This window comes from Mytilus edulis, chromosome 7 (genome assembly GCF_963676685.1).
Source record: "Mytilus edulis chromosome 7, xbMytEdul2.2, whole genome shotgun sequence".
Taxonomy (NCBI): Eukaryota; Metazoa; Mollusca; class Bivalvia; order Mytilida; family Mytilidae; genus Mytilus; species Mytilus edulis.
In genome coordinates, this window is record NC_092350.1 from 75,297,404 (window position 1) to 75,323,804 (window position 26,401).

The 26,401-nt window shown below is 32.0% G+C and overlaps 1 protein-coding gene across 1 annotated transcript in view; it reads right to left on the reverse strand.

The window, feature by feature from the left end:
• The window catches only part of LOC139482234 (uncharacterized), a 398,699-nt gene that overhangs the window by 105,541 nt on the left and 266,757 nt on the right, over nt 1-26,401 (reverse strand). The window lies entirely within an intron of this gene.

Genomic DNA, 26,401 nt, shown 5'->3' on the forward strand with positions numbered 1-26,401 from the left:
GCAAACATTATTGTTATGTGCATTAACATGCATATCAAAAAATATAAGTTCACAACTTTCATAACTTTGATTTGGAAAACCTTACCGGTTAAACAATTGAAGAATTATTTCAAACAAGAGGTTAAATAAATTTTTCAAAGCTATAACAAGAAATATAAAGTACAAACATAAGACTACTTAAGGTTATTGAACTGTAACTAGTACAAATGATTGAAGGTCACAATGGAATCCTGACGGTCTGAGCAACAAAAACAAAAACCTTCAGTCATATCATTTACGTTTAATGCAGGAATTTTTGCAGTCGGTACTCTCTTGTACTTAATTCTAGCAACATTATACAATCCTGTGAATGTTCTACCATTTACAATAGTATATTTATAACTTACAGACAAATGGAAATAAGTTGATCTTTGTTTCATAAAAAGCAGGCCAAATGAAATCGAGGAAAGCCACCAAAGGAATATTTAAAACTTGGGAGAATATCGCAACGCAGTGGCAAAAAAAAACCCCCAAAAACAAACAAGTCCACAAAACACTATATAGAAAACAAAAGACATACATACGACTACAAAACTGGGAAACTATAAGGTTCTCTGTAAGGGTGAGCAAATTCTTCTATACTAGTTTCACCTATTGTTTATAGTCATGATTAATAGTAATTCGGTGATAAGTCATATTTACAGTAACGTTGAATTGACTTGATAAGAGACAAATTATTTTGTTTTGTGAAAACCACTGTGATATGAATATACACAAAAATTTAAAACCGACAATATCAAACGTTTTATTATTTATACCATATTTGTTTTGATCGCATCTTTTACTATTGGCATCAACTGTGGTGTTCCCTTTGCCGACCTTGCTTATATTCATATCAGGTAAACTTTATACTTGGGTCTATCACATGTTTCATAAAGAACATATATTTTTTTAACACTGCACAGTCGTTTTTAAAACGCATCTACCATATGATGATAAACATGATAAATGAAAGATATCATCGATACATTTAATAGTTATCAAAAGTACATTTAAGTCAGCCTTAATAATTGACTATTGTTATACTTTGAAAAGACCAAGAATTTCTAGTTAACAATTTTCCATTTCTGTGTAGCAACATTCCAATAACGCATGCATATTACGTAACTATCTCACAGGTAAAATAATACTTGTAGTATTTGTTGCTTCTATTTTTGATGAGATTATGTGCACAAGTAGGAGGTTTCATAAGCTATAATATCAGTGTAACTCAATTTTTTTTAGAAACGGTCTAAACATAGTCATGATTAGGACAGTTGTTCTCCATTCACTTCCCTGGTTGAGTTACGTTAAACTTTGTCCGATTATAACATGTATAAGGACTTATTTCTTGGAATGTTTGACGAGAACGCCATACATAATTTGATTAGCATTTATTATCTATGTCACAGAGGACGACGAAATGGCCTTATCTTCAAAATCACACCTGTCAGGATTCTTATGTCAGAAAAATCGGGAAGAGGGTTATTAGGTAAGGGTCATCTTCACGAAAAAGACGACGAGATTTGGTTGAACATTATGTCGTTTGACCTTTTGTCTGGGTACACGATATATGATAACGAGACTAACGTGGTAATTACTTTAGTAAAAACTAAAAATGTCACATATATAGCTGGTTACTCCTTCGAAATTCCCAAGTTCATACTTTGTTTTGATCTGGTTCGTTTTAATTGTTCACTTTATAATACTCTATGAGTGGTAGACTGTTGGTGGTCTTTCAGTCATTATTTGTTTTTTCCGCTATGTATGTCATAAATTGACCAAACCCCCTTAATGAACAATGATGAACGAATATAAGGATTAAATGTTGAAGTATGTCTCTAAATATTTACATAACAAATTCCTCATTTAAAGCTAGTCCTTTATAGGCATTTCGGTTGCCGGTTGGTCCAAGAAGATGTCTTTTATATTTCAATGGGGTTCCTGTTCTCTTAATTTAGTTTGCCTTAAGCAGATGTTATGAAACTAACCCCATGCTTATTTTCACAAAATATAATTTGTGTGGTGTCTCTTTTACTGTGATAGAGTTACAACCCTTTACAAATGGTATAATTGTTTAATTTTCGTTTTCGTTCTCAACCAAAAGTTATGAAAATTATACACAATAGTAATTACCATACAAATCAGATTTAGTACAAATTCGGGTAACGCCATTTGTAACGTTTTGCAGTTGAATCCCTTTTTAATTGTGTATGATATAGCGGAAGCATCATCATTGTCCCATGAACACATTCCCCATTTAATTTTTAATTGTATATTAACTTGAGCTTAATACTGAAAATTAAAATATTCTGTTAATAATATACTTCATAATATTTATGATATTTTTTTTTTGCATACTCAAACAGATAACACATCCTAATACACACCAGCACAATGGTCTGCAGTGATCCCTAACACCAGACTTGTTTTCGTTAATTGTATACAATTTAAGGATGTACTAAGGTGAGGTTAGGTAAAAATTAATAAATTAAGAAGTTCAAATTTATACTATAAGCTGGTAGAGCATCAATTAAGGAAATATTGATAGGTCATGGACCTCCTTTTCGAGATATTTGAGATTTAAAATATGGCGGGAAAAGGCTGACTTGGATTTTTACCTTATATTTGCATTGGTATTATTGGGTCTCAAAACAAAAGAAAGAAAATTAAGAATCTTCTAAAATTTTGGTAAATGACCTTTCATGAGCTATTAAGTCTTATATGAAAAAATAAATGGGTGTTATGGGGCAAAATATTTTACATTGTATTGTATGGAAAAACACCAAGGAGTCCGAACATTTGACTCAAATTCCAAAACCTCACCTAAGTACATCCGTAAGCCGTTAGTTGTTGTTTTTTGTCGCTTGAATATAATAGTGTCACAAGTTTTTCATGTTTGAGCCTTTTATAACTAGCTATATGGCACGAATTTTGCCATTTTTTAAGGCCTTTATGCATAGAAGGACTTTCAATTGCTTTTAACTTCGTAATTCGAACTCCAATAGACATTTTAGTCATTGATACTCATACCACATCTTATTAGTTATGCATTTGTACTAAAAATTTAGAAAATTTATACAGCTACAGTATGTATATACGATTCTAAAATTCTGTTCGTACTTTCTTTGACCAATGGTAAAAAGTTGTAAGGTTCAATGTTCAAGTAGCAAGAATTAACAATTTCAAATCTTGCAAGAACTACAAGTTTTAGCAAACACATTTGTTTTTTTTTCCAAAATAATAATCAACCCAATGAAAATATTGATCAATTCAAACAAACAAACGCCCATTATAAACAAGAAAAGGCAGTCTTGCTAGAATGTAGAATTTATAGAGGAATGTTCTCGAAGAATGATAAAATAGCTGTCAAAGCAACATAATTCTTTTGAATCAATCAGTGATTGTTTGGCTATAAAAACTAGAGGCTTTAAAGAGCCTGTGTCGCTCACCTTGGTCTATGTGAATATTAAACAATGAACACAGATGGATTCATGACAAAATTGTGTTTTGGTGATGGTGATGTGTTTGTAGATCTTACTTTACTAAACATTCTTACTGATTACAATTATCTCTATCTATAACAGTACTTTCTGTGGAAAATGTTATTGAAAATCTTCAAATTTTAAGAAAATTGTTAAAAATTGACTATGAAGGGCAATAACTCCTTAGGGGGTCAATTGACTATTTTGGTCATACTGACTTATTTATAGTTCTTACTTTGCTGAACACTATTGCTGTTTACAGTTTTTCTCTATCTATAATAATATTCAAGATAATAACAAAAAAACAGCAAAATTTCCTCAAAATTACCAATTCAGGGGCAGCAACCTAACAACCGATTATCCTATTCATCTGACAATTCCAGGGCAGATAGATCGTGACCTGATCAACAATTTTACTTCCTGTCAGATTTGCTCTTTATGCTTTGGTTTTTGAGTTATAAGCCAAAAACTGCATTTTACCCCCATGTTCTATTTTTAGCCATGGCGGCCATCTTGGATTGATAGCCGAGTTACCGGACACATTTTTTTAACTAAATACCCCAATGATGATTATGGCTAAGTTTGGTTAAATTTGGCCCAGTAGTTTCAGAGGAGAAGATTTTTCTAAAAGATTACTTAGATTTACGAAAAATGGTTAAAAATTGACTATAAAGGGCAATAACTCCTAAAGTGGTCAATTGACCATTTTGGTCATGTTGACTTATTTGTAGATCTTACTTTGCTGAACATTATTGCTGTTTACAGTTTATCTCTATCTATAATAATATTCAAGACAATAACCAAAAACAGCAAAATTTCCTTAAAATTGCCATTTCAGGGGCAGCAACCCAACAACGGAATGTCCGATTCATCTGAAAATTTCAGGGTAGATAGATCTTGACCTGATGAACAATTTTACCCAGTCAGATTTGCTCTAAAGGTTTTTGAGTTATAAGCAAAAAACTGCATTTTACCCCTATGTTCTATTTTTAGCCATGGCGGCCATCTCGGTTGATTGGGCGGGTCACCGGACACATTTTTTAAACTAGATACCCCAATGATGATTGTGGCCAAGTTTGGTTAAATTTGGCCTAGTAGTTTCAGAGGAGAAGATTTTTGTAAAAGTTAACGCAGGACGACGACGACGGACGACGACGGACGACGACGGACGCCGGACGCCAAGTGATGAGAAAAGCTCACTTGGCCTTTCGGCCAGGTGAGCTAAAAATAATATTTTGTTTGTAGGCCAGTGGTATTTATTAACTAAGGTTATAGATAAATTATTTTCGAATATTACATTCTTTCCTGAGCGCCTGCAGTCATCCTTGTTATTATATAGTACCCTATGGTGTAGTATGTTTAGGACCGTTTTCGTTTGGTTGCCTGCTTTGTATTTGTCAAGGAGTTACAATCATCTGTCAAATAAATTTGTTTATATGCAACACTCCGTCTACGTCACAACGTTTAATTGAATTTGTTAAGAAAGGTTTCACTATGGAAACTTCAAAAGAGTCAAATATAAATCATTTAGAATCCACAATAACAACCCTAAAAACTGACATTTCAGTCTAGAAAACATATATTAGTGATTAATTGAAAGTAAACAAAGATGGTCTGTCAATAAATACGATTACTCTTTTATGAAACAAATAGTGGCTTCTAAAATATGTTGTCAAGTATTTTTAACATAAAGCAGACCATAATTTTTTTGGCGTAACATTTTTTTTATTTTTGAGCATTATTATTATTATTTCATTAAATATAGGGTTTACCTTTCTTTTGCCAAAGGTTTTTGTTTTTTTTCTTTTAATGTTTGGAAAATATTGAACTTGATATACAATGATAAATGCAAGATTAACTAAGAGAAGTTTGATGTGTGTCAGAGTTTTATAATCATCTCGTTATTTATCTAGCTATTGATTTTGATTTTTAGAAGGTTGACTTTTTAAAAATACATGAACATCACTTTCAATCATTCTATGATTGCAACAAAAACAACTAAGTGAATTTTAAGGAATGTTCTAAAGATTTTTGTTTATGCTTACCATCACCATGAAAATTAAATTAAAATTTCAAAATCCCACGCCTTAAGGTGGTATGGGTGTCTTCCTCCATCTTGGATTGTAAAAAAACAGAGAACCAAAGGTCCAGACTTTCTATCAAGTTAGTAAAATGTGATGCAGGAATGCAGATATTTAATGTGAATTTTCATTTAAAAGTATCAATTTATAAGAATATAACTTATAAATTTTGATATTTTTGCAAATGATGATTATTTTTGGTTGTTCTTAAAAATAAATTAAATTGGCATTTTAAGGGGAGGTAACTCTAAAACAGTGCATTTTCTGAAGGATTCTACATGGAATTTTCCTATTTTGTATTTTAGCCGGAAAAAACGTACGGTGACCCTATCTTTTCTTTTGATATTCACAAAGCATTATCTGAAAGCTATCTTTTCTTAAGTATTTAACAATTCTATCATTTTGTTTAGTTTCTAATCACAATATTGTGTTTTTTCCTGTAAATCCAAACAAAATGTGTCATTTTGTCACGCCCTGTAGCTTGAGAAAATGCGCGGTGACCTATCATTTTTATAACATTTTTAAACATATATCAATAGATACTACGTTTTGGCAAAGTATAAACAAATTCTATCATTTTTATTTTGGACTCCCATATCACCTTAAATTCCCTCTAAAATCATCACCTTCTTCCGATTTTTTTCACGTTCTCTTCCAAATAATATCTGATGTATATACCATATGTACTGTACAAACAACTGAAAACCCTTTTTCGGGCAGATTGCAGTGTCTTTGACAACTTTGTGATTGAAATAAATTGATGATTCAAAATTCATGAGCACTAAATACACGCTATTTTTCGTTTTGCGGTTATAAATAGTTGAATAACAATTTTTTTTCGATCAATTTTAACTTTTGTATTGAAATATCTGATTAAAGGCGTGGTTTATTAAAGATATATCATTGATATTTTTATGATCGCTTGATAATTGATTTTTATTGATGGTTTTTAATGCTGACCTAATTTCTTATACTTAAGACAAAATTGCAATTGCCCTGACATATTTTTGAAATAAGAACGGCCCTTCCCTGATTTAAGATCCTGAATCGACGGGATTTGAACCGTTCATATAATTTAAAACCCGGTAAAAAGATTTTGCAACTGATAGGCTTTCTTATTCATGATATTATATATGATTTAGATTGTGTGAGGTTTGTGCATTACAATACTTTTGTTATCATTAACATCACTTTACTAAATTGAGTTCAGTAATTTCAAATGATTTAATGATACTTTTTTCATACATCAAATATGAGTTCACTTACAAAGATTTAGATGAGGAGGCCCAATACCTATTAAAGATAGTTTTTTAATATCGCATATGAATTTTGCTGCCAGTAGAGGAATGTCTCATGCTATTTATGATTTTACGGTAGACAAATCTTATTGAGACGAACGTATATGAAATCAAAAATTGGGTTTTGTCTGTACGTCTTTTTGTGTTGTTTATTTCGTACATATTTCTTTGTTTTAAAGTGTTAAGATCATAACCGATGTTGGCTGCTTTACCCCGTTTTGTTTTACATTTTTACCCATTATGTCTGTTTGTTTTCTTCACACATCATCGTTGTCAATATAATGTAATTGTATGTGGCTGTCATACAGGTAAGAGTATTTCATAGTTATAAAACCATTACTGTTTAATCCACCATTTTCTACATAAGAAAATGCTGTACCAAGTCAGGAATATGACAGTTGTTATCAGTTGGATGTGTTGGTGGCTTCTAAAAAATCCACGTTATAATGATAAAACGAATGACGTTTAAATATCGATACACGGTTATCACAAAGACAGTGTTAACGTCATAAATTTATGTACACATCTCGCAAATTTAGGAAGTCTCTTTATCTTAAACAGTTTTTTTATTAGTACTGACAAGAACATCTTGACTGAAGTCATCTATTATATCAAATTTTACATACACCGTAACAGTCAATTTCGCAACATGAACACTCGTATTTATCCAATAATTCACCATTAGTTTATATATATTATGTGTGCATTAAAGGGACGAGTTACAAGCTGTATAAAAGCGTTAGATGTTCCTATAAAAAATTATACGAAATTGCAAATAAATGCAAGCGTACTATAACCAGAATGAGATTTAATTCCAGTCAAAGGTTTTTGCTCATTCTGAATTTAACATTCAATCATGGATTAATTGCTTATGCATGCATCGATGTATTGAAAATAGAGTTCCTATTGGTAAATAAATAAGTAATTTCTTCTCCATTAAGAATTTGTTTATTGATTTGCATGTCAATACAAACTTAGTTGATTTTATTTATCGGTATATGTTTCATTTGTACAATTTCAATATTTTAAATGATGTCACAATGTTCTTTTTTCAGTTATCTATGTAGTGATCTGTACAATGTCTGTATGCGTCTATTTACCATGATGTTGGTTATTGATTTCCGAAGTGCTGATTTTGGCTGTCTATGATAACTATTACCTGTATGTGCAATATGATATAAACCTTACACGCGTTATTTTATTCTGAACCCTTGGAAGACAATAAATGTGTGATTGCATTCACAGTTTTTTTTTAAATAATAGGTGATCTGTTGTAAAATATGACTTAATATTCCAAAGGAAAATCTTTATTGTTTAGCGGATATAGATGGTATCGCCATAATTTTTTTTAACCTTTATGCAGTTACGCATTTGTCTCTTGTGACTGCAGAGAATCAATAATATTAGCTCTTGAATTGAGACAATATAATTTTTGTTATATTTTTTAGGTGCAATAACTGTCAAACTAAGGATGATAGTCATATTTCTTGCTACTGCAAGGACTGTCAGATATTCAGCTGCGATAATTGTGTGATAGAACATCGAATGAAAAACAAAAATCATAATTATTTCTATCGACCCGAAATTTTACGCGGATATAAACTAGCAGATTCATGGACACAATCCACTTATTCCAGGATAGTTGATTTCAAATTCATGGCGGCTGACCTTGTAGCGATATTGCACATTGACAATATGTGTACTTATAACTTGAGAGGAATATTGATTAATTCTTTGTCCATAACAATGGACAAAGAAAACAGTCGGATAGCATGTATCAACGCTTGCAAGATAGCAGTTACAGTACCTAGTAATAACCTGATACACATTTTGACTATCCAAGCTTCCACCACATTGACGGATTTAAGAACTCCCGAAGAAACGAAAATGACAGGTGGAATAAATTGTAGAATTAATATAATATACGTGGCTTTCTCTGATGCAATACGATTAATGGATTTATCAGGACAAATACAGAGAGTGGTGAACATACCAAGTGTTGATATACTTCATTCTGTGAACAACGATAAGATGTTATGTGTTTACAACAAGTTTGACTCAGTAAAAACTGTGTCATGTTTTGACTTTACTAATGGCAGTTTGTATGATTTTGAACGTTTCCCGTTCCATCCTGAAGATATTACAACTGATGACATTGGCAATATAATTTTCATTAAAAATGGTGTGATATGGCTGGCTGATAGTGACGGGAAAAACATTAAAATCATAATGTCACCAGAAGACGCCCGTAACGCGTATGAAAAGATCACTTATAATAAAGATTCAAAATGTTTGTTCACATACCACGACGGTTATTTTCCTGATGATAGTGTTAACGTATACAGAAAACTAGAATAGATGACATGACACTGATACAATGTACAAAGTGTGTTTATAGGAAAATGTGTTGACTAGATATATCAATGTTGCTCATAAAAAAGTAAATAATGATAAAAAAGAGAGATAGTCTATGTTATACAAATTCATATATCAGAAATACCTAAACATCTCAAAAACATAAATTTTAGATTTTCTGAATTAGAAATTAGGTAGAATTAATTTGTCATAGCTCATTGATACTTAATGGCATACTGTATGATCATCACAATGATCGTCCAACAATGTAAATTAGTACTGATGCAGAAAAGTAAATATAACAAACTTAGTAAATTCAAAATGTTCAAGGTACTATATACTGTTTTTATACTATTGATTAGGTTTTAAGAGTAACAACAGGTAAGTACTCAATACTTTGGTCCTGAAATACTTTTTTAGCAATCATTTCTTAAAATCCCTTTTGATATAAGAAAATATTGAGAAACTAATGGTGTCATCTTCTTAGGCAAAGTCGACCTGACTTTATATAACAATAACTGTTTGGATTTGAGCGGTTCTGATCAAGGTATATGACATAAAGAGCGCGAACTATACATGCAAACATTATTGTTATGTGCATTAACATGCATATCAAAAAATATAAGTTCACAACTTTCATAACTTTGATTTGGAAAACCTTACCGGTTAAACAATTGAAGAATTATTTCAAACAAGAGGTTAAATAAATTTTTCAAAGCTATAACAAGAAATATAAAGTACAAACATAAGACTACTTAAGGTTATTGAACTGTAACTAGTACAAATGATTGAAGGTCACAATGGAATCCTGACGGTCTGAGCAACAAAAACAAAAACCTTCAGTCATATCATTTACGTTTAATGCAGGAATTTTTGCAGTCGGTACTCTCTTGTACTTAATTCTAGCAACATTATACAATCCTGTGAATGTTCTACCATTTACAATAGTATATTTATAACTTACAGACAAATGGAAATAAGTTGATCTTTGTTTCATAAAAAGCAGGCCAAATGAAATCGAGGAAAGCCACCAAAGGAATATTTAAAACTTGGGAGAATATCGCAACGCAGTGGCAAAAAAAACCCCCAAAAACAAACAAGTCCACAAAACACTATATAGAAAACAAAAGACATACATACGACTACAAAACTGGGAAACTATAAGGTTCTCTGTAAGGGTGAGCAAATTCTTCTATACTAGTTTCACCTATTGTTTATAGTCATGATTAATAGTAATTCGGTGATAAGTCATATTTACAGTAACGTTGAATTGACTTGATAAGAGACAAATTATTTTGTTTTGTGAAAACCACTGTGATATGAATATACACAAAAATTTAAAACCGACAATATCAAACGTTTTATTATTTATACCATATTTGTTTTGATCGCATCTTTTACTATTGGCATCAACTGTGGTGTTCCCTTTGCCGACCTTGCTTATATTCATATCAGGTAAACTTTATACTTGGGTCTATCACATGTTTCATAAAGAACATATATTTTTTTAACACTGCACAGTCGTTTTTAAAACGCATCTACCATATGATGATAAACATGATAAATGAAAGATATCATCGATACATTTAATAGTTATCAAAAGTACATTTAAGTCAGCCTTAATAATTGACTATTGTTATACTTTGAAAAGACCAAGAATTTCTAGTTAACAATTTTCCATTTCTGTGTAGCAACATTCCAATAACGCATGCATATTACGTAACTATCTCACAGGTAAAATAATACTTGTAGTATTTGTTGCTTCTATTTTTGATGAGATTATGTGCACAAGTAGGAGGTTTCATAAGCTATAATATCAGTGTAACTCAATTTTTTTTAGAAACGGTCTAAACATAGTCATGATTAGGACAGTTGTTCTCCATTCACTTCCCTGGTTGAGTTACGTTAAACTTTGTCCGATTATAACATGTATAAGGACTTATTTCTTGGAATGTTTGACGAGAACGCCATACATAATTTGATTAGCATTTATTATCTATGTCACAGAGGACGACGAAATGGCCTTATCTTCAAAATCACACCTGTCAGGATTCTTATGTCAGAAAAATCGGGAAGAGGGTTATTAGGTAAGGGTCATCTTCACGAAAAAGACGACGAGATTTGGTTGAACATTATGTCGTTTGACCTTTTGTCTGGGTACACGATATATGATAACGAGACTAACGTGGTAATTACTTTAGTAAAAACTAAAAATGTCACATATATAGCTGGTTACTCCTTCGAAATTCCCAAGTTCATACTTTGTTTTGATCTGGTTCGTTTTAATTGTTCACTTTATAATACTCTATGAGTGGTAGACTGTTGGTGGTCTTTCAGTCATTATTTGTTTTTTCCGCTATGTATGTCATAAATTGACCAAACCCCCTTAATGAACAATGATGAACGAATATAAGGATTAAATGTTGAAGTATGTCTCTAAATATTTACATAACAAATTCCTCATGCACCTTCTAATAGTAACATTGCTTTTTGAATCTCTGGATTTGCATTTCCTATCTTTATAGATGATTGCTGATCACAGGAATGCTATTGAACCAATAGTTTCGTAAAGAACGGAAGTTATCCCTTAAAAAAATGGGGACACTAAGATGACTTTGTTGACCGTTATAAACTATCTGTTTCTCAAAGAGGACGGATATGTTTACCATCTTCCCGACAAAAGTTAAAAATCCCTAGACAACACCTCTTGAAAAGGGTTGTTATATTTCAGAATGTCAAGTACTAAGTAGTTCAGATTTCTTGTTTTAAAACAGTATTGGGCTATGTAAGAGTTATTAATTAAATATATATCTAATTTAATATTGAATTATATAATCAACATAATCTGTTTATTTATAATATGTATGGTAATATCAAGTCTTGTATCAAAAAGGGGGGTGAGTTATCAGGGTTTTTTCCTTGTGAAGTTGGTGTTCGTCAAGGGGAAAATTTATCTCCTTTCTTATTTTCTGTATTTCTCTCGGATCTTGAGACTTTTTTCAGTGAAAATGGTATATATCTGGACTCCTAACCGTATCACAAAAAACTCTTGAACACCTAAAAACGTTTTTGTTGTTATTTATACTATTGTATGCTGATGTTACAATAATTTAAGCTGAATCAGCAGCAGCATTGCAAAAGTTTTAGATGTATTTGAACAATATTGTAATATATGGAAACTATTAGTAAATGTTGAAAAAACTAAAGTGATGGTATTCTCCAAAAGAAAGTACGCTATGATTGATAATTTTAAACTATATGGTTCAATTATTGAAAGAGTGGAGTCGTACCCGTATCTTGGTTTGCTTTTAAACCAAAACGGGAAATTTGCAATAACAAAAAAAAAGTTAGCAGAATAAGGACAGAAAGCACTTTATGCTCTATATAGAAAGATTAAGAATATATCTATTCCAGTAGATCCACAGCTTAAGCTATTTGATTCTTTAATTGATCCTATACCTTTATACGGGAGCGAAATAAGGGGATATGAAAAATTAGACATATTGGAAACGGTGCACTTTCAATTCCTAAAGAAGGTGCTCTCTGTCCGAAGATCAACGCCAAACTTCATGGTGTACGGAGAAACAGGTAGATATCCACTAGACATACATGTAAAATTACGTATACTTAAGTTTTGGGTAAAATTACTTTCGAATGATTCTAAACTGTCTAGTATTATGTATAAGTTATTGTATGAAATGAATTATTCAGGAAATATGCAATCAAAATGGTTATTAAATGTGAAATCTATACTGAATGATGTTGGTTTATCGTTTGTATGGGATAGTCAAGATATTCTTAGTAAAAATAGCAAATTTACAGATTTAACATTGTTGGGTTGATGTTTAGACGAGTTGTATATACATTATGTACACAGCCATGTATCACCATCAAATCTGTTGTAGGGTTGTCACTGACTCAGAGTACTTATAAATATAATTATTTTCTGTGACTGTATCTTACATTAATTTGTAGGATCCTTTACTATAGATAATTTAGCTGATCTTCATGCCTTATATATCATGTACTGCAGTACGCCGCTAGATTTAAACTGACGTGGAAAGGTAACACACGGCCAGCGAAAGCTCTTTTTTTGAGAGCCCAGGTGGTCGTGTGGTCTAGCGGGACGGCTGCAGTGCAGGCGATTTGGTGTCACGATATCACAGTAGCATGGGTTCGAATCCCGGCGAGGAGAGAACCAAAAATTTGCGAAAGCATTTACAGATTTAACATTGTTGGGTTGATCTTTAGACGAGTTAGATATATATATATATATATATACAACTATATATATATATATATCTAACTCGTCTAAACATCAACCCAACAATGTTAAATCTGTAAATTTGCTTTCGCAAATTTTTGGTTCTCTCCTCGCCGGGATTCGAACCCATGCTACTGTGATATCGTGACACCAAATCGCCTGCACTGCAGCCGTCCCGCTAGACCACACGACCACCTGGGCTCTCAAAAAAAGAGCTTTCGCTGGCCGTGTGTTACCTTTCCACGTCAGTTTTAATCAAACAACCGTATGTTACGGTGTGTTTGATGACTTATATTAAATTGACCTGTATATATGTTTATTTCAGTTTTGTTCTGTTATTATACCACTTCTGTCAAGCTGTATATTATGTATATCTGCCGCTTGTAACAGTGTAAACTGTCAGAGTGTACAATAAAATCTTGAAATCTTGAATCTTGTTGTTATACTATTCATGTATTCGTAGCTGATTATTCATTCTGTGATGATAATTTTAAATCATAGCAGATAATGAATCTAAATCTACAAAACAACAATTTAACGTCAAAAATAACCAATGGACATGTAGTAGGTAACACAGGGTTTACATTTATATCATTTTTTGTCTTCATAACATCATCAGAAACTATTTTTACAACCGATCCAATGTTGCAGGTACAGAGATACTGTTCTTTATTTGAAACATAACAAAGGGCTTTAAGGCAAAGTGTACGTAATTGCACGCCTCTAGCGGAATACGGGATTAAAAACGTTCGTCGTTAGTTACGCAAGTTATCTCCCTTACTCCAAGAAAGGACACACGAAAGAGAAACTACTTTCTGCGGTCTACAATGAATCCAACAAGCACGCCTGTGCTGTCTTAAACCTCATAGAAATTATCTAAATAACTCCAACTAGAAATCACAGCATTCTGTACGTTGTTCTGTGTGCAGCCTGACTTATAAATATAAACACTTTTTTTTTGTTTTAGACACGTAGGAGAAGGCATTTCGTGTTTATGATATCATCAGAAAGAAAAAAACGCATCACAACATATTATAAACAAATAAACAAATAAACATGTAACATTTTTTCGTCTATTGACATCAAATTAATTAAAATAAAACCTGAATTGACCCAACAATATCGTTTTAAAAAGCCGTAGTCTTGAACGAAAAACACAGTACTCAACGTAAAGTTTTATAAAAGGTTACAAATAATTAATGAAAGACGTGTGAATTTAATTGTTTAATTAAAAAGACGTTGAACTGTTCGTATTTTGTGCAATTGAAAATTTAAGGACATGACTTATATTCATATAAGAAATCAGACGATACCAAGAGAATAATTTGACCACTAGTGCAACACTTACAAGTAGGAAGAACAAAGACGGAAATCAAACAAAAAATAAACAAATTATGCCCCAAAAATTACTCAGTAACTTAAAAGTTGTCTCACTGCAACATTTATCTTAAAATAAGTAAAAATTATGTCATTTAACTCCCAGTTATCAACTTTTTCTACATGTGCAGAAAATAAACAGGGTGTCTTCTATTCCGTCCGCAATTTATAGGAAAACTGAATCTAAATTTAGAACCATATTGAAATTGAAAGTACACATATAAGATAAAATATAACATGTCATTTCTTCTTTCACAAATTCCAATTTCGAAGAGATATATAGCGAAATCTGTTTTCTTTTATTGTGCCTGTGTGCATCATTCAAAATTAGAGAATGTCATTTTGAAGTATCAAGTCTCAATTCAAGATTATGAATGAATAGAATATAGAATTACGGGGATGTGGGGACGGGGGGGGGACGGGTTGGGGGTAGGACCTTTATCGGAACTCCGGGATCGGGTGTTTTTAAGCTCGGGATTTCGGTATTGACACTTTCGCGATCCGGGAATTCTATTTCCGAATTTCGGGTAGTCGGGTATAATTTTTTTTATATTCGGGACCTCGGGATTCGTGTTTTTAAGCCCGGGATTTCGGGATCTGGATCCCTCCTTCCCTCCTCCCTCTATTATGGTTAAAGAAAAGAGGTCAGGGAAGTTTTGTGATACTTGTAACTGCAATTTAATATTTATTGAAATGAGAGGTGAAATGTTTCTAGACTGTAACATTTTTATTTTTTTTTAAATTTAACCCAAGTTTACTGCAAGGGGTGTTTAACGACCTCGATGATTATCCATGAGGATCTCGCACTCGGTCAGCTCTAGGTTTTCACCTAGTTCATGATCATACAAGAATTGAGAAGACTGTGGTTTACTAGTCTTATATGAGACTTTTGAGTTCATATAATTTACATTCAACGTTTTTTATCGAATATTTCAACGTTTTTTGACTATCAATGTTGACCCCCCCCCCAAAAAAAAAATGATAGAAATAATTGGTATCTCTGACTCATATTGGTTCAATACCGTAATGCCGAAAAACAATCATTTGTTTCCGCGAATTCCGAACAGCTAGAAATATATTCCAAAGTTTCAATTTGAGTAACTCGAATAATTCAAGCCCTTAAAATTTCCATGTCTGATTTTCTCCCACACGAGAAATGTAGCATTCGTACATCAGCTGAATAATGCGACTGAATTATTCGGGTTACAATTTGTGTAAATCCCGAATGCACATAAAGTAAAGGTCAAGCTCGACTTTCGGAAAAGGACTGTTGTAGATTTCAGATTGATTTCCAGAAATAAAAATCATACAAAAATGTTTCACGCAAATATTCGTCTTCAGACGTGTAAAGTTATACAACAGTTACTAGCCGGTCTGGATTGTGATAAAAAGAAGCGCATGCAGTGCATAAAATATATAATGTCATGGCTCAGGGATGTGTTGAAATATAGAGATGCTTATGCGGCACAAAGATAAGATTAATTTACCCAAATGTACTAACAATTACCACACAACTAAAATTTACTTAAATATTGAGTTGTTATCCTGTGCCAGACAGATGGCTGATATTCTGAGAAGAGACCTTAATGAAATGAAGTTTATGGGAACAAAGATTTTGAAAACACGTCGCAGTGTTTAGATTTTAACAAAAAGAAGGCACCAAGGTCGAAAATAGTTCTAGTTCATAATGAAGAAAATGTCAACCGTTTTCTAGCTAATTGGCGATCTCCGCATTCACCCGAATATAATAGACAAATACAATACAATAGTACACAAAACGTAACATAAAGAACTAAAGACCGAGCAACACGAACTCCAACAAAACGGTCTATATTTCATACAAGTATAGAACTATATGAAGCGTCGTAAGTATTGCAGCGACGTCAATAACATTGTCGTTGTTTTTTTGTTTTTTTACACTCAAGATTCAACTTTAACAGGGTATAGATTGAAAAGTAGCACGGTTGCTAAGGACTTTCTTTGCACCAATCGATTCCTCAGACAGTTTAGAATCGTCTCATAAATTTAAAAAAAAATCGATTGTCTAATATAATAGAAAATCTTGGAAATGTAACAATTCCTGCCGAATTTCACGATTTTCCCTATATATCCTTTGTAATTTTGGTGTATGATGCTGTTAACTTCAACAGCTCGTATCTCAAAAACGAAAACGGTTACCCCCTTTTTTTATTTTATTTTCCGATTTATTTTTACAAGCAGAATCTACATGTAAAATTTAAAAAAAAATCTATTGTGTAGTTTAATTACGTACACTTCGCCTTAATTAACTTTTTTTTTATTTTGAGGTTTTTATGTGTTTCCCTTGTATTTCAAATAAAAAGAAGTAATTACTGTCTTGTTTGAAATGCAGTCAAATGTTTACCTGTGTCAAAATAACCACTCTTTAATAATTATACCTTAAACTATCTGAAATTATGAAAACAGTTTAAATCAAGAGTTTGCTGAACGTTATAGATGACAATGGGTACGTTCTACTTTTAACAGCTGCAATAACATCTTCTTCTTTTACTGGAATAAGATTCATCAACAAAAATATAACTTTAAGTAATACGAAGTCTGACACGACAAGAACAGGAACTGTTTACCTTTGTATCTGAGATCACCATTTTTTTTTTCATGTTGTCCAATCTGTTTTTTGTGATAATTTTGTTTCGTTTTTTGTATATTTTATTCGTTTTTCTTTTGTCCATAATATGTTATGATTTTATTACAATTCTGTTTTTGTACCGCCAGATATTGTTTGTATTTTTTTTATCGTTTTCTATTGATTTGCGTAGGCCTAAGTTTGTTTCAAATAAAACTCGATCATTTAAAAACAATACTATATTTATATTAAAAGTTATTCCTTTATTGAATTTTGTTGAAAACATTAATTTTTAGAACAGTATTAATCTCTCTTTCTGTTAACTGTCAATCTTTGAAAGAAGAGCACCTGAAAATGTCACAAACTGTTCTGCGGTCGCTCCATATATTACTGCATTTCCTGTCGAATCATATACGTGTCGATGTTTAACCCACACCATATCACCCTTTTCTAATATGGAAACGACCACTTGTGTTCCCATATTATCGGCATGAGTATATAGATATCCGATTGCCTTCCCATTTTTTACAATATCCAAGTGACTGGCGAAAGAACCTTGAGAAAATCCACAAGCTGAAAAAATGTAGATTCCTTTAACTGGTGCAATGAAATGACTATGGCGTGAATCAAAGCCATTTCCGATATTCGTTACAATTTTGTCATACTCGACTAGCTGACCTTGGCCAAGGTTAACTGTGTGTGCTAGAGCTGCTGAAAATGCTATTCCAGGGGTTGATGAACATTTAACACACTCTGAAATTAAATGTTGACATTGTTTAAACACATTTTATACAATTATACAGATTACAACACCCTGGTCTTCCATGTAAGATTAAACAAATGTTCTGTCTTCTAACGAATAGAGGGCAACTTATTTTAAAGGAGTAGGTCCGGTAAGGGCCGATTTTGGCCTCAAATTTCAAGTTCATCTGGCGAAAGAATTTAGACACTTTTTAAACACTTAAGTGTTTATTTCTATTAATTCTATAAGTTTATGTGAAAGATTTTAACTGATTTACTCATTTAAAAAACGCTCCGATTCTAGCTTAGATGTGACAAATCTATCAAATATGCTAAAAACGTCACTTTTCAGATGGTTTTTGTGAAAATGAAAGTGGCCGCATCCGTGTCACAATAAAGAAACACAAAGTATTCAAAACCATATTGAATATAACTGCGTATATAAATGACCTGATTTTACATTATTATCATACATATTCAAATTTAAGTGATAAGAATCTAACGAGACATGTTTCGTATTCTTAGATCTTAAGATACCAGAACATTTATATAAAATGTTATTTAACCGATTCTGTCCTGTTCCCCAGATTGTGACATTTTTTCTGAATGTGTATATGCATGATGCGTAACACATTCATAGCAGGAAAAGTTGCCCTGATGACACAATCGGTTGCGCTTTTTATTGGGTCCGTGTGTTTTTTGTCACCTATATTTGTATCTTAATAATCGATTTCAATATTGATATATTGATGACCTCTAAAAAGTCAATAATTTCAATAACATAATGCAAAATTTAATTTTCGTCGTTTAATAGTAATCGTAGGTTGTTGGTTTTTGCAGAAAAAAAATAAAATTATTAGAAAAACTAACTCAAACGGAAAGTCCTTTATAAAATGGCAAAATCAAAAGCTCGATGAAATCAAACAAATGGAAACGAATGTGATATATCTGGCTTCTGACTTTGTACAAAATATCCTTATGTAGAACATGATTGATTTTACCTGGTTTTAAAGCTGGCTATACCTCTCAATTGTACGGAAGTCGCATTGAATTCAATAATATTGATAACAATGTGAGAGCAAAACAAACAGATATCATAGGTAGAAACGAACACAAATTGGTTACAGCAGTCAGCATATTATTTAATCTTAATCACTCTTCACACAACTAACTGTTTCAACACAAATTGGCATAAAAACAAAGTACATATTAAGTTAAAGATGAGTGAGAAATTTTACCATACAACATACATACAATGGCTGGAAGTATAAGTACCGAAGTATGTCTTCAGTATATAATCATAAATATAAGAAGTATAAGGACAAGTATAGGAAACTTAACACGTAATTAAGATGTCAACCAACATCAGTACAGTAAATATATACTTCAAGACCATCTTGTATTATGTAGAATTTAATACGGATTATTTATAAAGGTTGTCAAAGTTTGTTATAAGTTTGACATAACATTTGCTCGACAACATTCTGTTCAAACACTGGGGATGTTGTATAAAGGCCGAGTAGTATCTGCAAGCTCTTGAATACCGTATGACTTGGGGAATGTATATCCCATATGCAGGTGAAGGTTGAAGGTGAATATTGCTGCTAAGGTTGGGAATATCTATAATTTCAAAATTAAAATCCTTCCGCTTGTCACCGATTCTGGTATTAACATTAATATAGATGATCGATTAGACATATGAAGCCGTGTCTGTTGTTTATTTAACTTCAAGTTCCGGAGGAAACTTAAGAGGAACCCAATCCATAAATAGTTTGGTTGAAAATGGAAAAAACGTCATTAATATATCTCAATGTGCAATTAAATGACCGACCTCCTTTGGTTTTCTGAAATAACTGAAATAGGAACTCCGATTTATACAAAATGATAAGAAGTTGACAAGAAGAGGCGCACAGTTCTTTCTCATAGGAATTCGACAACTTGCACAGAAAGTCTTTCTCAAATTTCAACAGATATGCTGTCAATTAGAAACTCAAGCAAACTCATCACATATATATTTGGGTCTTACACTTGTGTTAACTTTTAACAAAATATGCCGTATGGTATCCGAAAGCAATCAATTAATGGCGTATGCTGCCATGATCAAAAGCAATGTGAATTATTTCTTAAACAATTCTTAATTTATCGCTACAATAAAGAAACATTATTCGAGATGAATTTAACAATGCAAAACTTTTCATACCACTTTTAAAACATGCAAGAGTTACCACATTGGTGGATAGGATGTTTAAAAAAAATTAATTCACACTGCTTACCCTTGATCTATCGACAATACTTTGTTCGTGTGTATGCACGTGTATTTCAATTTCGTGTCAATTCTTAACTATTTACATCTAAATATATCTTCAATTTATCAAATGATAAATAAACCAACTATTTCTTATTTCTATTGAATAACTGTCACCTTCTTTATGATAGGGTTTTGGACGGGAAGTATAATATCTAATTCTGAGTAAGTTTTCTAATTGAAGAGTGATGAAAACAATTACAACGAACATTTTGTTGAAAATAATATAAAAATCATCAGCTTTTCCACAAAAAAATGTCACGAAAGAGATAATAGAATAGCTTCCCTGTCAATAAACTAATTGATGCAGTAAATTACTTACACTGTGACTGTATTTATCATAACAAATGTTTTAAGGATTTTCTTATTCCAGGCATAGATTTCCTTAGCCGTATTTGGCACAACTTTTTTGGAATTTTGGATAAACAATGCTCTTCTACTTTGTACTTGTTTGGCTTTATAAATATTTTGATTTGAGCGTCACTGAGGAGTCTTATGTAGACCAAACGCGCGTCTGGCGTACTAAATTATAAACCTGGTACCTTTGATAACTATTATGTCTTGTTTCATGCAGTTACAGTGATATTTCTATTTTCACTTTAAAAAGGTTGTTTTCTAGATTAAAAAGGGAGTTTAAATTCCCATTACAAATGAACCATTTCAAACCTCAACGCATCATTATAATATACAGGAGCAGTGTGGGCATTGAACTAAAAAAAACCTGCAGATATTAGCGGAAGACAATATATATGCTAGATAAGAAAAATTAAGAATGGTAATAGGGAGTGTGTCAAAGAGACAGCAACCCGTCTAAAGAACAGACAACAGCCGAAGTCTACCAATGGGTCTTCAATGCAGCGAAAAACTCACAAACCCGACGGCGTGATTTAACTGGTCCTTAATCAAAAGTGTATAGTGATAATAGACGTCACACTTAACGCCAAAATAGTCCCTATAAACTAAAATGAAAAATCATACAAGACTTACAAAGGCCAGAGGCTCCTGACTTGGGACAGGATAAACAATGCGGCGGGGGTATACCCTCCACCTATATATACAACAAAAAAAAACACAAAATAATTCGCACAGATACTCAGTTCTAAAGAAGTCCGAGTCCGATTTCAGAATAGGTAAAAAAAAGAAACTAAATGAAATAATAATGATACATGAATTAACAAAGGACCATTAGCAGTTATTGACATGCCAGCTTTAACTGATTGTAAGATGATGTATTCATCATATGAATACAAAGTAAAATCCCTCCCGTTAGTGGCTGAGTATGATACCATCGTAAGATATATGAGAAGAGCATAATCCGTATTATGTCAACAACTGCAAAATCAATGTTAAAATCTACAATAGTTTGTGAATACCGTGCTATATAAACATAACTTTATAAGATTGTACCATGTTTACGTCCAATCCAAATATAGATTGATGATAAGTCCTCACAATATGCAAAAACTACATATATAACATTTTAAAGATAATAATAACGTTAACGGTACCAATTTTCCTACACAGATGCGCATGTCGACAACACATGTCTCTTCAGTGATGCTCGTAGCCAAAATATTTGAAATCAAAAGCTTATGTAAAAGATGAAGAGCTTTAATCCAAAAGATCAAAAAAGTATAGCCAAAGCCGTGAAAGAATCAGAGCTTTGCATGAGGGAGATACATTCCTTAATCTATAATAGTTTCTAATATTTTGTAACAGAAAATTTTAATAACACAGAAAATCCGTGTTTTCATGCAAGGACCGTAGTACTACTAGTGATACCCTCGGGGACTTATATAATTTTGTTATCTCGTTCCCTACATTCTCGTTCGTTAATTTTCAAATGACTTTCGTTTGAGCGATGCATCTAAAGTTCAATCCAGAAAATCTCTTTAAATATGTATTTTTGTGTTTTGTTTTTTTCTTAAATGAATTTGTATTTGCTTTAGGTTTCAGTATATAAATTTGAACGGATTTGAAATATTAAAACTTCAAATATGCTGTAGGATTTTGTATTGCAACTAATTGGTATAATTTCAATTTTGACATTAAGAGCTTATCCGTTGTTAATGTGGACGCAGATGTGGAATAACAGCTAAACGATTTGATTTTATCTTATGAAACATTTGTGTACTTACTTGGTTTTCCAGAACTTTTGTCTAAATGAAAATACAAAGTTAAGTGCACTTTGACATAAAAGGTAAATTGCAAAAAAAAAAAACTTAGAGGAAAATTCTAAACGGGAAGTCCATAAGCAAATGACAACTTTAAAAGCTTAAACACATCAAACGAATTGGGGACAACTGTCAAATTCATGACTAGGTGCAAGTATGTTCTTATGTAGAAAATATTTGATTAAGCCTGGTTTTATAGCAATTGAAACCTCTTCTATTCATGGCTGTCTCAAATAATGTCATTATTTAGACAACCATGTGTGAACCAAACAAACAGACATAAACAAATGCCACAAAAAGGAATGCAACACAAAATTTAGCTACATTTACAATCGCTACAAAAACAAACAAAAATGTCGACAAAGAAAATCTAACAGGCATATTGATAGAGCTACTTAACAAAAGCGAAAGACAAAGAAAAAACAACCATTCATTGCACAGTTACACAATAATGGGATGTATAAGTATCGAGCCATGTCAAATGGATATTGCCCGAAACAGATTCAATAGTAAAAGTAATAAATTACAAAGACAAATACAAGATTAGTATAACACGTAACTGATAAACAACGTCAGTACCCAGAATCTATACCTCAAGTCTATCGTGTATTAATTATGAAGTTAGTATGGAATATTTATCAAGAAATATTTAATGGAATCACCACAATCAAGCAAGTAATTTTACATGTTTTATGTCATAAAAGGATGTATGGGATTTGTTTTTTTCATACATATACAAGATTGACTCTTTCCGAAATTAGATTAAACCACGTGCATAATAATTTATATTTCAAAGGTACGACCTTTACACATATATAATAATTCTTTAAATACTATGTTTAACATACATGTAGCAGCTAAGAGATGTACATTAAACTAACCGGTTAATCTATATGTTTTTACAATATTTCCAATACAGAAGTCGCAAATTGACGGAATTGCGTCCGAATACAGGAGTTGTTGACCTGAAAGGTGTATAGAAAATGTTTGAATTAAAGCTTAAAAATCAAAGGCGATTTTGACTGTTAGAAAAAAATCTTTTCGATTAATTATTTTTTGAATTGTGTTTATACTTTTCGACAACTTAATGTAAAATTAAACATTAATTACATCTTCAATGTAAATAGACATAAGAAGATGTTGTATCAGTGTCAATAAGACAAGTCCTATCAATGTCAAAATTTGTATTTGTAAACCATTAAAGGTCACAGTACGGCTTTCAACACCGAGCCTTGGCTCACAGAAATGCTTTGCAGATGTAATTACAAATCTAAATGACATCAAACCTAACAATGCTTGGTGATAAATTTTCATATTTCGTATTTCGTGTTCAACCGATCTGATAAAAATACATTTTCAACTGAAACTTTATGCACATCTGGTTATTTATAGCTTATAGTTTGAAAACACTAAAAGAAACGTTTTATTAAGTACCAACCTTCACCCTTACCTTCAACAATAGTTTAACATGATAAATGCTTATCGTTTTCACCACACAAGCCTTAATTTACAAGATTTTGTTTGTACTTACTTTCAAATTCCCGCAGAAAGACCACAAAATCATCGTACACCTCGTACTTTTTACAGTTGTAGTATATCTTAAAGTGTGTCGAATTATATAGCTGTAATGTAAACATGATAATCATTTGGCACTGACTTTATATGAAATAATCAAATCTATTTTAAGTTTCAGTTAGTCCAGGAAAATCAAATGTTTTATCGGTGCAAAGGAAATCGTAAATTGATTTATATTAAGCGAAAAAAATGTTGTCTGAATTCTAGACTTAAGAAAAAAATCAAATAGTAGTTCTACATGTTCTTAATTATTTTGTATATGATATTAAAAATAGTGTGAACGAATTGAAAGGAATATATTGTTTATACATGAAAAAAAGTGTCCACACGCTAACATAACGTAACGTGTTGTGTGTACACGGCACCTTCTTCGTCAAACAATAGAATAGTATTGTAACAAAAAATTTATATGTTTTGTTAATCAACATAAAAAGGTATGGGTGTTTGCCAAATCATGAAATGAAAAGCATTATTCGGTGCAATTTAAAAAAAAATTACAAATAGCAAGACAATTTCTTTGAGATCATAATCAAGATTAATCAAATGCAGTTTTTCTTCTGTGAAGTATCAAATTCAATAACAAATTCGTCATTTGGTGTATTCATCGAACAACTTTATTTCAAAGTAACTAATTAATAACCTGCAGTGTATATAAACTCATCATAGATACCAGGACTAAATTTTATATATATCAGTTCGAATCCAAAAAAAAGTTATAAAACGCCAAATAAAGTACGAAGTTGAAGAGCATTGATGTCCAAAATTCCAAAAAGTGTTGCCAAATACAACTAAGGTAATCTATGCCTGAGGTAGAAAAGCCTAAGTATTTCAAAAAATTCAAAATTTTGTAAACAATTAATTTATAAATATAACAATATCAATGACAATTCATGTCAGCACAAAGAGTGTTGACTACTGGGCTTGTAATACCCATTTAAAGTCTAATAGCCTTTATCTTAAACTAAAATACTTACTATTCCGTGACAAAATCTTTTGTGTGTTCAATACTGTTATACATCCTAAAGTCGAATACCGGACTAAAGTCTATGCCGAAAATGAAATCAAAACCTTCTTTCGACCCAACGCTTCTGTTATGTAAGGCTGACGGATATTGGGGTTTGATTTGTCTACCCACAAGAAGATTTAAAGCGGTGAATCAAATGATTCAATATCGAAAGGTTTTTAATCGAAAGGTCTAAATTGTTGGAATTTCAAATTCCTGTAATTCGGTAGTCACATTTGAAGAGAAAAGAGGACAACATGAACATATCTCCTTCATATGTGAAAGGAATATTCCAGATGTGTCACCCAACGTCGCCTAACCCGTGACGGCGTCCGTAATATTTATAAAGGGACAATAAACTTTGCCACTTAAAACACACAGTTGGATAAATTTCTTGTGAGCAACAACCCTCTGTCCAGTTAATAATGATCTTAAATACAAGCCCTGGGATATTGTACCAACTATATAAACTCCGTAGTCAGGCGCGTCTTACATCTTGCTACGTTTCACAATTGAGAAGTTGAAATCATCTAATTGGAATTATCCCTCCTAAGACAAGAAACTTCTTTTCATTTATCGTGTTGCAGGGATAAGGGAATACTTGTGTTAAGTGTAAAAATGATAAGTGTTTTTGTAAATTTGCAAGATGAAAAAGTCTTAGATTGATTTTGTTTTTAGAATCTTCTTCTGATTCTTCTGAAAATGGATAGCTCAATAAATCAAATGAAAACAAAGGCGATTCATTATTTCTATGGATATTTTTTTAACAAAATGTCAGTGAAAATATATTGTAGGTAACGATACTGAGATACAAATCAAATATGAATAATATATATTTACAAACTGTTCTGAAACGCGTTTAAATTGAAATACGTACTCAATTAGTACAAATCGAATTAATAAATAAAATGACGAATGGAAATGGGAAATGTGTCAAAGAGACAACATTCAGACCATTGAGCAGACAACAGCCGAAGGCCACCAATTGGTCTTCAATGCAGCGAGAAAATCCCGCACCTGACAGTGCGCTACAGCTGACCCCCCAAACAAAAATGTACACTTCTTCAGTGATTAAGGACGTCATACTAAACTTTGAATTATATAAAAGTAACTAAAATTA